This window comes from Heterocephalus glaber, unplaced genomic scaffold (assembly GCF_053883595.1).
Source record: "Heterocephalus glaber isolate CG9 unplaced genomic scaffold, H.glaber_assembly_v1.0 deba00001600, whole genome shotgun sequence".
Taxonomy (NCBI): Eukaryota; Metazoa; Chordata; class Mammalia; order Rodentia; family Bathyergidae; genus Heterocephalus; species Heterocephalus glaber.
In genome coordinates this window covers 39,738,875-39,752,336 of record NW_028258372.1, presented here as the reverse complement: position 1 = coordinate 39,752,336, position 13,462 = coordinate 39,738,875, and the positions used below count along the sequence as shown (strand labels likewise).

Here is a 13,462-nt window from a genome sequence, read left to right as displayed (position 1 = left end):
TGTGCTCAAAAAATAGTAATTGGCAGTGGTGAGCTCAGAAGCGTCCCTGAAATAGAGTGAGCAATCACTGTTTATAAGCAGCTCCTGTCCTGAGCTGGCACAGGCAAGTGGGGCTAATGACGCCTCTTTTCTGATGAGGAAACTAAGGCTGAGGTTCCATGGCTTCTTTCCCACGGTTGCCTGCAGAGCCTGAGGGTGAGGGGGGCACTTTACAGTTTACAAAACTGCTTCCCATCCATTAGCTCATTTGATCCTCGCAGCAACTGTGTGTTACTGTCCGGCTCCTTTTACAGATGCTAGAACTGAGGCCCAGAACATATGAAGCTATGGTCACTTAAATGTGAGTAATAGAACTAGAGTTCAAACTGAGGGTTTCTAACTCTAAGACCACAGCTCTCAACAGGAGGTCATGAGAATAAGGAAGCAAACATCAATCAGAACACCAAAGGGGAGAAGCAGCAGAGCTCAGGGGAGGGCAGCAAATGCAGCAGAGACTGAGCTGGAGGCCTTCAGGTTAAACATAATAAAAGGTCCGGGGCAGCAGGGTTACTCACAGCATAGCTGTGCGGGAAGTTGGTTTATTTGTTGGAAAGGTAGCACAGTTCTTGCTGGAGGCAGAGAGTGGGAAATGTGAGCTCCAGAACAAATCTCCCCACTTCTTAGTTGTGGATCTTGGGGAGAAAAAGAAGCCAAAGAAAGAGGAAAAACCTGAGATATCAGCATTTGTCTTTTAGATGCCCAATAGATTAGATTGATGGGATGGACAGATGGATGGATGGGTGAGCGGGTGTGTGGGTGGGTGGGTGGATAGATGATGAATAGATGGATGGGTTGATGTGAGGGGAATGGATACGTTTTAAGGAAGCTGTCATTAACTCAGGCAATACCCTCCCCTCTCCATAGTCCCATTTGCACCTCCTGAAGTTACTGTCTCTGTCTTCCCCATCCTTTAACCCATCCACATTACCTCATGTTAAAAATGATATTCCCACTCCAGGAGAAAGAGATCAATGTAGCACTGAGAGAAAAGCTGAGAAGTAACTTCTGTCATCCCAGAACAGTAAGAAAGGTGGGTGGAATGGAATGTCCCCTTCCACCTGCCCTCTGGTTCATTGGTATCTCTGACGTTCTGCTCTGAACTGAGAGTCAGGATTCCTGGGTGCTGGGCCTGGGCTACCCCAAGCTGCTCCTGCTGGAGGGGAGCAGCCACTTCCCACAGAGTGGTGAATAGAGCTTTTGTGTTTGGGATCTAGAAAGGTAAAGTGTCTGTAAGGTCCCAAGGGACCAAGAAAAGCTCTTGTTCAAGGTTGCTTGACTCTGCATGACTTTGCCCAACTTTCAGAGAAATGTTACAATGTGACCCCTTCTCAAGTCAACGGACAGGATGGTCTAAGGCCAACAGGTTGGAGATGGAGACTCGTTCAACTCCTGTCTGTCACCAGTAGAACCTGTACTTCTGGCCCTAAGACTGTTATAATTTTGGTACCAGGGATCGAACTCCGGTCCTTGCACTTGCGCAGCAGGTGGGGAAACCACTGAGCTAAATCCCCGGCCTAGACTGTTATAATTTTGAACTGAGTGTCCTGGCCCAGTTTCTGGCTCTTGCTCTGTCACTGTATATTCAGGGTAAAGCATAGCATCTACACACAGTAGTTGCTCATTAAACAGCTGATGAGGGCATGAATAAATGAAGAGTGAAATCGTTAGCTCTGGTCTTGGGAAGATGACTTCTCTGTTCGAGTCTGGGTTTAGGGATTATGACGCTCTCCCATACGGGCCATCCTCAGGCCCTCACCTACACATCACACTCTGGGCCCTCTCTGGGGGCCTCACAGTAGCTAACCGTTGAGGCATACCTCGCCTTGCTGCCCCCTGCACCTGCTGTATGGGAACCATGTCTGTTGCCCGCATGCCACCTCACACCTACCCAGACCCTGTTAGCTTCTCCCTCCCTTGAAACCTGTCCCACGCCCCACCTTTGGGGACCTGGCCCCTATGTAAACATAACCACTATTTACCCTTTATTGGGCATCTTGTGCTGAGCATTAGATCATCCTGCCCTTTAATCCTCAGCACTGTTCTCCACAGGACTTGGGGAAGTGAAGAGACCTGCCGAAGGCAATGCAGCCCGGAGAAGGAGAGCCAGGACTGCAGCCAGGTCTCTGATGCCTCAGTGGGCGCTTCCAGTGGTGGCCTCAGGGCTGGTGGCCTACTCCGGGTGGGCAGGTCCCTTCTCTCTAGAGAGGAAAGCCCTCCGTGCCACGTTCCCACAATGCAGTGCGGCTGAGCGCGCTCTGGGAGGACCTGAGCTGAGGCGGCCTTTGGCATTGGGCAGTGTGGGTGTCGGCTTGGGTGGGTGCATCTACGTGGCGAACCTTCGACAGACGTGCTCGAGAAGGACTTGCAAGTGCGGTCGCATCTGCGAGATCGAGCTCAAGAACCGACACGGCCTTGTGCCCTTCGCCTTCGTGCGCTTTAAGGACCCCCGAGATGCTGAGGATGCAATTTGTGGAAGAAATGGTTATGATTATGGCCAGTGTCGGCTTCGTGTGGAGTTCCCCAGGACTTACGGAGGTCGGGGTGGGTGTCCCCGTGGTGGGAGGACTGGGGCTCCTGCAAGAGGATCTGATTTCCGAGTTCTTGTTTCAGGACTTCCTCCATCAGGCAGCTGGCAGGACCTGAAAGATCACATTCCAGAAGCTGGAGATGTCTGTTATGCAGATGTGCAAAAGGATGGAATGGGGATGGTCGAGCATCTCAGAAAAGAAGATATGGACTATGCCCTGCGCAAACTGGATGACACCAAATTTCGCTCTCATGAGGGTGAAACTTCCTACATCCGAGTTTACCCTGAGAGAAACACCAGCTATTGCTATTCATGGTCTCGGTCTGGGTCAAGGGACCTTGACTCTCCATACCAAAGCAGGGGTTCCCCACCCTACTTCTCTCCTTTCAGATCCTGCTGAGACAGGTGATGGGAGATTTTTCTTTATTTTTTAGATGACCTGAGCTGCTTTGTGCTCAGAATCTACATTCCAGATTGATGATTTAGTGTCTCAGGAAATTAAAAAAAGATTTTTTTAAGGGAAAAAACTACATAATTTCTACCAGGGCCACATTAGCAGTGAAATGTTTTAAACTGCAGGCATTGTGGTTTTGGTTCAGGAACAAGTTGTATATTTTTCACCCCGATTATGGGGAAAAATTAAGTAGAGAGGAAAGCCCTGTGTTCAAGTTCATACCATGCCACTACTAAAGTCTGTATCCTTGACTAACATCATTGTTCTAATTCTCTATCAAGATATTATAATCGCGAGGGACAAAAGCAATGGTGTGTTCAAACCACTTAGCTAACTTTAAAATGTCCTTTGAAGGGGCCAGGGATTTAGCTCAGTGGTTTCGTTGCCTGCTGCGCAAGTGCAAGGACCCAAGTTTGATCCCCGGTACCAAAAAAAAAATTAAAATAAATAAATAAAATAAAATGTCCTTTGAATATTGGAATATGCATATAATATATATATATTTTTAAATGATTATTTTTTTTTACTTTTAGCCACCAGACTGGCCTTGAACTTTGGGCTCAAGTGATCTTCCTGCCTCGGTTTCTGACTAGCTCAGACTACATGCACATACCAACCACTGCACCCAGCATTAAAGGCACTGATTCAACATAAACAAAAAGTTACAGGACTGAAGGTGAGGCTCGGTGGTAGAGCACACCAGCATGTGTGAGGCCTTGGGTTCAACCCCAAGCCTGGGGTGGGCACTAGTGGTAGGGATAACATTGCAGAGACCGCAGCAGGTTAGTGAGATACTACAGAGAAAGGAGTCCTTCAAAGTCCCTCCAGTAACATTAGGAATTTTGAGGTCTGCTTGCTCCATCGCTGGCTAGGAAGGCTCTGTGGCCAGGTTCCTGAGATCCTAACCTAGAGCAGGTCCTCACTTGCTGGGCCCTCCCGGTCAGGTCACCTGTTACCTAGGCCCCAGATCTACCCTCAGAATTAACCTGCAGTTCCTTTTCTTCTTACAGAGCTGGTCTCTTCCCGGGGAGAACTCTCCAACATACTTGGAGGCCCTGTCTCTGCCTACACTCAGCCCAGGGCCTGGTGCCAGCTAGGAAAGGAAACAGCTCAGTTCTGAACTCATGCAGCTGAGCCTCTTATGGAAACGCTGACAGACCCTTCAAGACTCCATGCCAGCTCCAGCGGCAGCGGGCGCCTTTCTAAACCCCCAGCTCTGAGCTAAATATAGAGGCAGGAGGGAAGGTGGTGTGGATTTGGGGGGGGTGGGGAGGGACCAAGCCAAGGGTGGGAGGAAGCCCAGAGGAGAAAGGGAGGGGCCAGTGAGAAGGAAGAAAGAAAGGAGAAAACGATGCTGACAGAGAGGGAGATAGAGGGACAGGAGGCAGAAAAAAGTGGAGAGAGGGGAGAAAATGAGGTGCAGAAAAGAGTTGCATGCAGGGAAAGGGTGAGGAAAAGGAGGAGAAGGGCCAGAGAGCCAGCAAGACTGGCTGAGCCGGTGTGACAACAGAAGGAGCCCCAGGCTGGCAGCTGAAAGCCCTGGGTATTGGTTTACCTGCTGCAATGGATGCGATTGGATTAGAACCCGGGCAGCGTGACCCTCCCCAGCCCAATGGCGTCCGCCCGCCTGCATCTTCATTAGGGGCCCAGGCCTGGCCTTAGTGAACCCAGCCGGTGTGTTGCGCCCTCGGTCAGGATGGCTTGGACACTTTCCCTTACTGTGGTGGTGGGGTGCCCTTCAGGGAGCTGTGGGTCAGCTCAGAGTTCCTGAGCTTCAGGGCCTCCCCCCGGCCTGGCAGGTGACAGGCAGGTTGGAGCACTGAGGTGGAACTGGGTCAGGAGGGCAGAGCAGCCGTGACCCGAGCTGGACCAGAGAGGTAGAGGACCGAGGTGGAGAGGAGGAGCCATTGCAACCCCAGCCCAGGGAAGACCTGAAGCGGGATGTGGAAATTCACTGCCTTTAGGTCCAAAAACTAAAGCATGCAAGCATCATATCCGACTACATTTGCTTTCACAGCAACTACCTCTGTGGCTACAGCTCAAGGAGGGCAGGGGGACTGATATGATTCACTGCAGTGAGTAGCTGGTCAGTAGGTTTTGCGGGTGGTGGTTTAGGGCAAGCCTTTGAGAGCCTAGGGCCAGGGTGGGAAGCAGCAGACTGAAACCACCCCTCCCTCCCTTATCCCTTTGCCACTTTCTTACTGCCTCAGGGAAGGAGAAATGGGCCGGGAAAGAGGGAAGGAGGAGCTGCCAGAGAGAGAACAGGAGGAGATCAATGAGCCCTGTCACCCCTCACCCGGCTCTGCAAGAGCACTACAGTTCCGGGCCCCAAGGGAGGTGCAGCCATTATTTAAGGCTCCTCTCCCGCAGTGGGAGGGGGTGGACTGAGGGAGCCTGGAGCACTGGCTTCCCTAAAGGCACAGGAGGCCCTGCTGGGGACCTGGATGGTCCTGCCCACCCCAGCCTTGACAGGACCCTGCAGGGAGAAATCCGTGACTCCCAGGGATCCCCAGAGCAGGGCTGAGAGAAGGAGAAGCCTAGGGGCTTCCTGTACCTGTGTCCCCAGGAGACAGCTCATTGGGGACTTGCCAGAGCCGGCAGGATGGATGGGAAGTCCCTGGGCCCATCGGCACATACCAAGGACTAAAGGCTGGGAAGCTGGGGATCGAGCAAAGTCCTGGGTACAGGAGGGAGACGGAAATAAAAATGTCCATGTCCCAGTTTGGAGAGAGGTCAGGAAATGCCCCATGGATAGCCCAGCCTCTCTCCTGGATGGATCCAGGCCCCAAGAAAAAGAGCCGAAGCCGAACAGGGAAGGGATGAAGGGCTGGGAAGAGAGAGTGCAGAGGTGGCAGGCAGAGGAGTTGGGCTGAGGACAGAGGTCAAGAGGGTAACATAGGTGCTACATGGGGAACCTGTGAGATGAAGGTGTGGGAAGGCGGAGCTAGAGGTGAGCCTGGAGAGCGAGTGTGGCGGCAAAGAGACACCGAGGAGCTGGGAGGAAGGCAGGGAGGCAGAACAATGGGAAAGCAAAGAGTAGGCAGGTGTGAAGGGCGGAACGGGGAGGGGAGGTGGGAGGGGCAAGCGAGGGAGGGGGCGATCTCAGGCCTGGGGGGCAGCGGGGATGGGGGAGCAGCACCCAGGGAGGACAGTCCTGCCTGAGAAGCAGAGAGCGCTGCTGTTTCCTTCTCTTTCATTTCAGTTGCTATCAATAATGCATTCCCGAGGAGCTGCCTTTGACAGCAATTAAAAAAGCATTTATGCTCCCAGAGAGGAGTCGAAATGATTTCCTCCCACCTCCCTCCACTCTCTGGGCAACGGTCCCTAGCGATGATCTCCTTGGTGGTGCTTGGTCCAAAGCGGGGACACAGGAGGGAGAGGGATGGAAAGGGGCCAGGGAATATTCTCCACCCGCTCTCCCCTGGGGTAGAAAACTGGCATGCTTTATACCAGGCTGTGGGTGTGTGGGTGGCTGTGGGGAGATGCGGGTATGCAGAAGCTGGGGATTTAAAATATGGCACCATCAAAAAACCTTTCCTGATTACCGAACCTTAGGGAGGGAGCGAGGGACGGCCTCCTCTTCAGCCTGCTGGCTGGAGGAGACCTTCTTTGTCTCTCTGCTAAAGTGCCAAGAGCCTGGGAGGTTGAGCTTCGAGGGAGACTTTCCAGAGCTCCGTGTAATGCAGGCCTGTACAGGGCGACTGCTGTGTCCCAGGACCTGTGGTAGGTAGTGAGGGTGTTCCAGAAATGCAAGAGACAGCTCCAGCCTTCCAGAGCTTCTCGGCTGGTGGGAAAGAGACTCACAGAGAGAAGCAGGATACCAGCAGATGGAAGGAGGAGGCATTAGGATGGTAAAGCAACAGAGGATAGAGAAGGAAAGAGGGACTGGCCAGAGTGAGCAGCTCCTTCCTGGGATTCGAGAAGAAGAAAAAATAACCATGGCTCCATTTGTTCAGTACTTCCCTGAGCCAGGCTTTGTGCTACATACTTTATATGCATTACATATTGGGGAGTGGTATTGGTGATTGAACCCAGGGAGTGCTGGGCTATATCCTCAGCCTTTTAAATTTTTTTACTCTGAGACAGGATCTTGCCAAGTTGGGCAGGCTGGCCTCTAACTTGGGCTCCCCCTGCCTCAGCCTCCCACATAGCTGGCATGTTAGGTATGTGCCACCACTCCTGGCTTTACTCAGACTTTTACAACTGCAATACAGGGAGGCAAATACATTATGAGATTGGGAAACTAAGGAGTAGAGAGGTTGTGTAACTTGCTGGCAGTCACACAGCTGCAAGTGACAGAGCCAGGACAAAAGACATCAGTTTTTCTTTCTTTCTTTCTTTCTTTCTTTCTTTCTTTCTTTCTTTCTTTCTTTCTTTCTTTCTTTCTTTCTTTCTTTCTTTCTCTCTTTCTTTCTTTCTCTCTCTCTCTCTCTTTTTCTTTCTCTCTCTCTTTCTTTCTTTTTCTTTCTTTCTCTCTCTTTCTCTTTCTTTCTCTTTCTTTCCTTCTTCCCTTCCTTCTTTTGTTTTTTTTTTGTTACTGGGGATGAACTCAGGACCTTGTGGTTGTGAGGCAGGGGGCAGCAAAACTGAGCTAAATCCCTGGCCCATCTTCTCTGTTTTGAGATAATTTCCAACTAAGTTGCCCAAGGCTGGCTTTGAACTTGCAATTCTCTCCAAGTAGCTGGGATTACAAACATGGGCCTGGTTTCTTTCTTCATTCTGTTGTGCCTCACCCTGGGAATGTATAACTCCAGAGTCTTTGTACTCTGCAATTTCATATCTAGGAATTTTCCTATGTGTGTCTTTGATGTGTGCAAAGTGGCGTCATATCCAATGTCGCTCACTGTCACATCGTTTTCAAACAGAAAGAGATTGGACATAGAGGGTAAGGTGCACGAGGTCCTAGGTTGCATCTCTAGCATGGCATAAATAAAAATAAAAAAGTTTCTCTGTTTAGAGAAGGTATAGTTTTCCCAAATGGGAAGGTAGAGATGACAGCGAATGGGGAACAGAGTGGTAGAGAGCTTAGTGGGATTGGCTCTCAAGAGATCTGGTTTTGGAGCTGCTGCTGCCTCTTGCTGGCTGCAAGTCTTTGGACAAGTGACTTAATTAATCGCCTGTCAGTGGATTCAGCTCGCTGACAGGCTCTTTCAGTGAGAAAGATAGGACGTAGACAGAGAATGTCGGAACCCAGCAGCTGTAGCCACTGTGGGCCCCAGAAGAAGCCATGAGGAGGGGCAGCCTGGGCACTGGTCAAGGTTATGGAAGCTCTGTTGGCTCCCAAAGGCCTCAAGACCTCCGTGAGCGGATTGGAGCTGGCTGACAACCTGTGGCACTGTCGGAGTTGCTGGGGTCAGCGGGTCGGGGGCTCAGCAGGCTGGGAGCCCTGGCTCAGCAGCAGCAGCCTCCTAGCCTGGATGGAGGTGGCCTCCACTGGGACTGCCGCGCCCCCAAAAGTCTTCCCCTGGCAAGAAGCCCCCAGGACACCCTCATCCTTGCCTGACTTGAAGGCCATCCCCGTCTTCTTTCTCGAATGAAGATCTCTGTTCTCCTCCAAGACCTTCATGTCTGGCCCAAAGGCAGAGACAGTTCCTGGAGGCTGTTGTTTGGGACAGCTCCATGGCGGGAGGGGCCGAGCAGCGTCAGGGGAGGGTGGGAAACTGGAGCCAGAAGTCCTGTGTCCAGCCAGGCATGGTGGTGCACGCCTGCACTCCCAGAACTCTGAGGCTGAGGCAGGAGGATGGCAAGTTCCAGGCTAACCTGAACAATTCAGCCACTTAGTGAGACCCTGTCTCAAAAAATAAGAAAAGGCTGGGAATGTAACTCAGTGTGAAGGCCCTGGGTTCAATCCCCAGTACAGAAGAGGAAGAGGAGAAAAAGGAAAGGAGGAAGGAGAGGAACAAGAACTTCTGTGTCCGGATTCACTGCTCCATCTCTGTAAGCCTCAGTTTCCTCATCTGTAGGAGACCCACCTGTGAAGATCAAATATATGGTAAAAACTCTGTGTTAGTGTGGAGCAGGAGAGCTGCACGTAGCTTCCTTTTCCATCTTAGAATTTGTGTGTGTGTGTGTGCGCGTGTGTGTGTGTGTTTGTTCAACGACTATGGTAGGAATGGGTGTCTCTTTATGGGTTCTACTGGGAGATTCTAAGAAAGGGTATCCCAAAGATGGGTAGCCCCACCTGGAGAAACCCTCAGGTAGATGTGAAAGGCAGATCATTCAGTCACTCAACAAATACTTGTAGAGCCCTTGTGAAAATGCCCATGATGGCCAGCCATGGTCTTCTGCTCTGCAGAAGCTGTAGTATGGCAGAGGAGGTAATTCACACACACAAGGCTATATCTTTGTGAGAGGAATTTGCCATCTTGCCACATGGCTGTGTGAGAACCGAGGGGAAGTGAAGGGACAAGTAGTCAGGACCAGGGAGGGTAGAGCCAGGCCCTAGGCCCAGGACAAGAGGCCATGCAGGCCGGACGTGGATGACCCATGTGGGAGTCCAGAGAGCGAGGTGTCATTCAAGAGGGAGACACAAAATGGGCGGCTTGGGTCTTCGTGCCTGCTTTGTGTCTGCCTTCAAACCCACTCTTGTGGGGGATGGCGAGATTCACATAAATATGTGACTGGGATGGCCTTCAAGTCAGGCAAGGATGAGGGTGTCCTGGGGGTTTCTTGCCAGGGGAAGACTTTTGGGGGTGCGGCAGTCCCAGTGGAGGCCACCTCCATTATGTGGATTCACATAAATATTGACTGTCTGCTCAGCCATCCGAGCAGAGGCAGGAGGGGAGTGGAGTCCTGGCAGGAGGAGAGAGTCAGGAGTGCTAAAGTGGAGAGCACCCCAGCGCAATCGTCCCTGAACCCAGAGCTGGGGCCAGCCTTTGTGGGAAGAGGAGCAGACACCAGAGGGTGAGCGGGGTCTCCCTGTTGTTACCGTGATGTCCTTGAGTTAAGGAGGGTGTCATTGTATTATTCTTAGAGGCCCGGATTAGCTCATTGGCACTGCGCCTGGCCGTCAAGTGCAAGGTCCTGAGTTCCAACCCCAGTGTGTGGGGGGGTATTCTTAGTATCTAGTATGGTGGAACAGTTGGCAATACAGTTTTGTCTGGTGACCTTGGGGGTCATGGGACCCTCCCCAGCCTCAGGGCAGGACCCCAGAAAGCTGGTGCTGCTTTGAAGCTCTACAAAGGGGCCCCCAAAGCCTTGCCCTCCCTGGCATCTGCCCTTCCTCTAGCTTGGTCAGAGTGAGATGCTCTTTCCTAGTTCGGCGAGGACACCCTGGTGGGCTGCAGAGGGAGAATGTCTGGCCTGGGCCTTGCCACTTGAGGCCTTCTTCAGCGTCCTCTGCTGTCCTCGGAAGATTCCTGGGGCTCCACCTCCCCTGTCATGCTCACTGTCTAAGCAGCAAGTGAAGGAAGAGATCCCAGTCGATTTTAGAGAAGTGGGCCTTTGGAAGAGAAGGAGATGCCAGACAACCTTTCCACTATCTGCTTTCTCTTGTTTATTCCCAACTAAACATCCTGATGGAGGAGTTGGGATTTACAGCAGATGAAGGATTTCCCCCCGGGAGATAGTGCATGGCTCCAGATTAGGAGGCCAAGAAAGAAGCAGGCCTGCCAGGCACTGACACCTTCTCAAAAACAAAAGCCGAAGGAAAAAAAGGAAGGAAGGAAGAAAAGGATTGAAATTCATTCTCTTGCCCTTGGGCATGACCTTGGAGAAAAGGGTGGCGATTTGCATTTCTTCAGAAGGATCTATCTGATCAGCCCGGATGCTCAAGATGAAGCCAGTCAGACAGCAGAGGGCCAGTGGCCAGCCCAGCCCAGGTGTAGAGTCTGTTGGGACAAAGGCCTCCTCCATGATTGTGCTGGGCATGTGGCCAGTGCTTAATTAATGCCTTTGAAGAGCAGGGAAAAGATCAGCCCAGGCCAGAGCACTTCCACAGCCGGAGAATGACTGGATAGGTATGATCACAGAGAATAAGCTTTGGTGTCAGACCTGGATTCGAATCCTAGCCGCTTCATGTGTCACTCACCTTCCTAATTTGGGGATCCCTGATGTGGAAAAAGGCATCAGTAAGAGTGCCTCCTCATAGGAGTGCTACGAGACTGAACGATCCAAGGTATGGAATGCCACCACAGGGGATAGAGTCCTGAAATCCTTGGCTCCCAAGCGGACACCCCAATAATTCCTGAGGATGTTTCTTGAAGCTCCCAATGGAGACAGATGCAGGAGATTTGTCCTCTTCCTAGTCTGTGTTTCTAGGTCTTCCAGCTTTTGATTCTGTCATATCTTCTTTATTCATTTATTTATTGGTCAGTCTTTTTGTTGGTCAGTTTTTATCTTTCTCCCATTTCCTCTTTCTCTTCTTCTGTTATCTGTTTTCCACTAAAACCTACTCCTGTTCTGTCACCTTCATCTTCCCCTCCACCCCTTCCTTCCTGGCCTTCCTCTTCTCTCCTTTGTGACACCTGCCCTCTGGGGTTTCCTTCCCACCGCTCACCTGGCTGACTCTGTCCCCACTCTCCCTGGCGTGGGATGATGCTCCTTAGAATTCCATGACTCCATGGAGCATCTCCCACCTTTGAGACAGGAAGCTGCTCTCTACTCGGGCTGTGCGACTAATTAGGCAGTCATCTCTCAGAACCTGAATGGCTCCAGCCCTCTGTCATTGTTCCTATTTTCCTAGGCCCCTGGTCTCCATCTGGGTCTTTACAAACCAACAGCTTCAAAACCTGGGAAATTATGTCATTAGAGAAGACTGCCTCCCGAGTCTACTCCAGGGACAGGATTCTGCAGGACCCTGGAGGGAGGGGACATCCTTCAAAGGATCAGGAAGTGTCCATCTAATAGGGGAGGCAGCACTCTTGTGAGTCAGACCTGACACACGCACAGACAACAGCAGTAAATGGAAAGTCATTTTCCAGCGGAGCCATGCCACTTAGAAGGAAGTGAATGTAATCGCAGAAGACCTCCTGGAGTACGGAGCAGGGCTGAGAAGGAGAGGTGCTAGGAGGGTGTGCATGCAGAACAGTGGCCTGCTCCTCTCGGGGTAGGAAGTGAGTTACCTAGGTTGTGTCGTCTTCAGGGACCCAGGCTCTGGCTTGCAAGCTTGAAGACCAGAGCTCCCGGAAAGAAATGAGATTGGCTGAGGGGCAGAGGGAAGGCGAGTCTCCCAGAGCAGCCTGGGGCTTGGCTGGTGTGCTGCTTCCCTGCAGGGAAAATGCAAATGGTACCAGTTACTCCCCAGCCCTTGGCCCAGGTTAGACTGTTCCCGGAGAAGCCCACCTTGTGGGCAGGAGGGCAAGGCCAAGAGGTCTATTACAGTCAGTCCTTGGTATCCACGGGTACTGATCTTTGAATTCAACTAAGGATAGAAAATGTTTTGGGGGAAAATTGTGTCTATATTGAGCATGTACAGCATAACAACTGTTTACATAGCGCTGGGCACTCAGATCTGCGTTTTAATTAATTCTGTCACTGTCCCATACCTTCCCTGTGGAAGAAGATACACTGTGTTTGCCGTTTCTAGGTCCTGGGGTTGTTACTGTTTTTCTAGTGTATCCTTCTTTTTGGGGGGGGGGGGTACCAGGGATCGAACTCGGGTCCTTGCGCTTGCTAGCCAGGCGGCAGAACCACTGAGCTAAATCCCCGGCCCATAGTGTATCCTTCTTTATGGCTGGAAACTTCCTGAGGGTAGAGGATGTACCTCCTCAGCGTCCCCTAAGACTAATTACCTCTTCCTGTGTCCCATCTTCTGAACGGGGCTGGACATGCTGAGGGCTGGTTAGGAACCTGCCTTGCTGTGAGTCCCTACAGGAAGTTGAGGAATGGGCAGAGAAAGAGCATCAGACAGTTTCTTCCTCCAGAGTCCTCCAAAGACGCCTCCAATGCACTTCCTGGAGATCTACTTGTCTCCTGAAGAAGTCTGTAAAACCAAGGGACAAAATCTCCATTTCCCCCCTCTATTAGAGCAGGGAACCCCTGAGAAATCAAGCATTGTAGCCAGACACAGACACCTGAGGGTGACAAAGTCAGGATCCAAATGCACAGTCCCTTTGTCCCTGAGCTCAGCCACCCCCCACTCCAAGTCGGAAGAATCTGAGCAAGTTGGAAAAATAGCCCAATGCATCAATAAGAGCTGCAGAAACAGCTCCATAGCCCCTGGCCGGTGGTTTGTGCAGTTCTCTGGCTCCCGCTAATGAATAATTCGGTTTGGCTGTGCAGCGAGACAGGTCAGACAGGGCTGTCAGGACACAGAAGCGAGCTACTGCCTGACTGAAGGGCCTTTCCAAACACTAAGGGCAGACGGGGAAGAGATGGAAAGGAGAAGTAGGGAATGGCCAGGGATGTAAGTGCCCAGGGGGAAGGACGGATGAGGGCCCGCAGGGGTTATGGTTGGCTCGCAGTAGAGCTAAGGAGGAGGAGAGCTTCTGATGGAGACGAGA

The 13,462-nt window shown here is 51.6% G+C and overlaps 1 pseudogene; it reads left to right on the top strand.

Annotated features, from left to right (window-relative positions):
* Window positions 1-2,165: 2,165 nt before the first annotated feature.
* On the top strand, window positions 2,166-2,981 carry LOC101710757 (serine/arginine-rich splicing factor 9 pseudogene; annotated as a pseudogene).
* The last annotated feature ends 10,481 nt before the right edge of the window (window positions 2,982-13,462 follow it).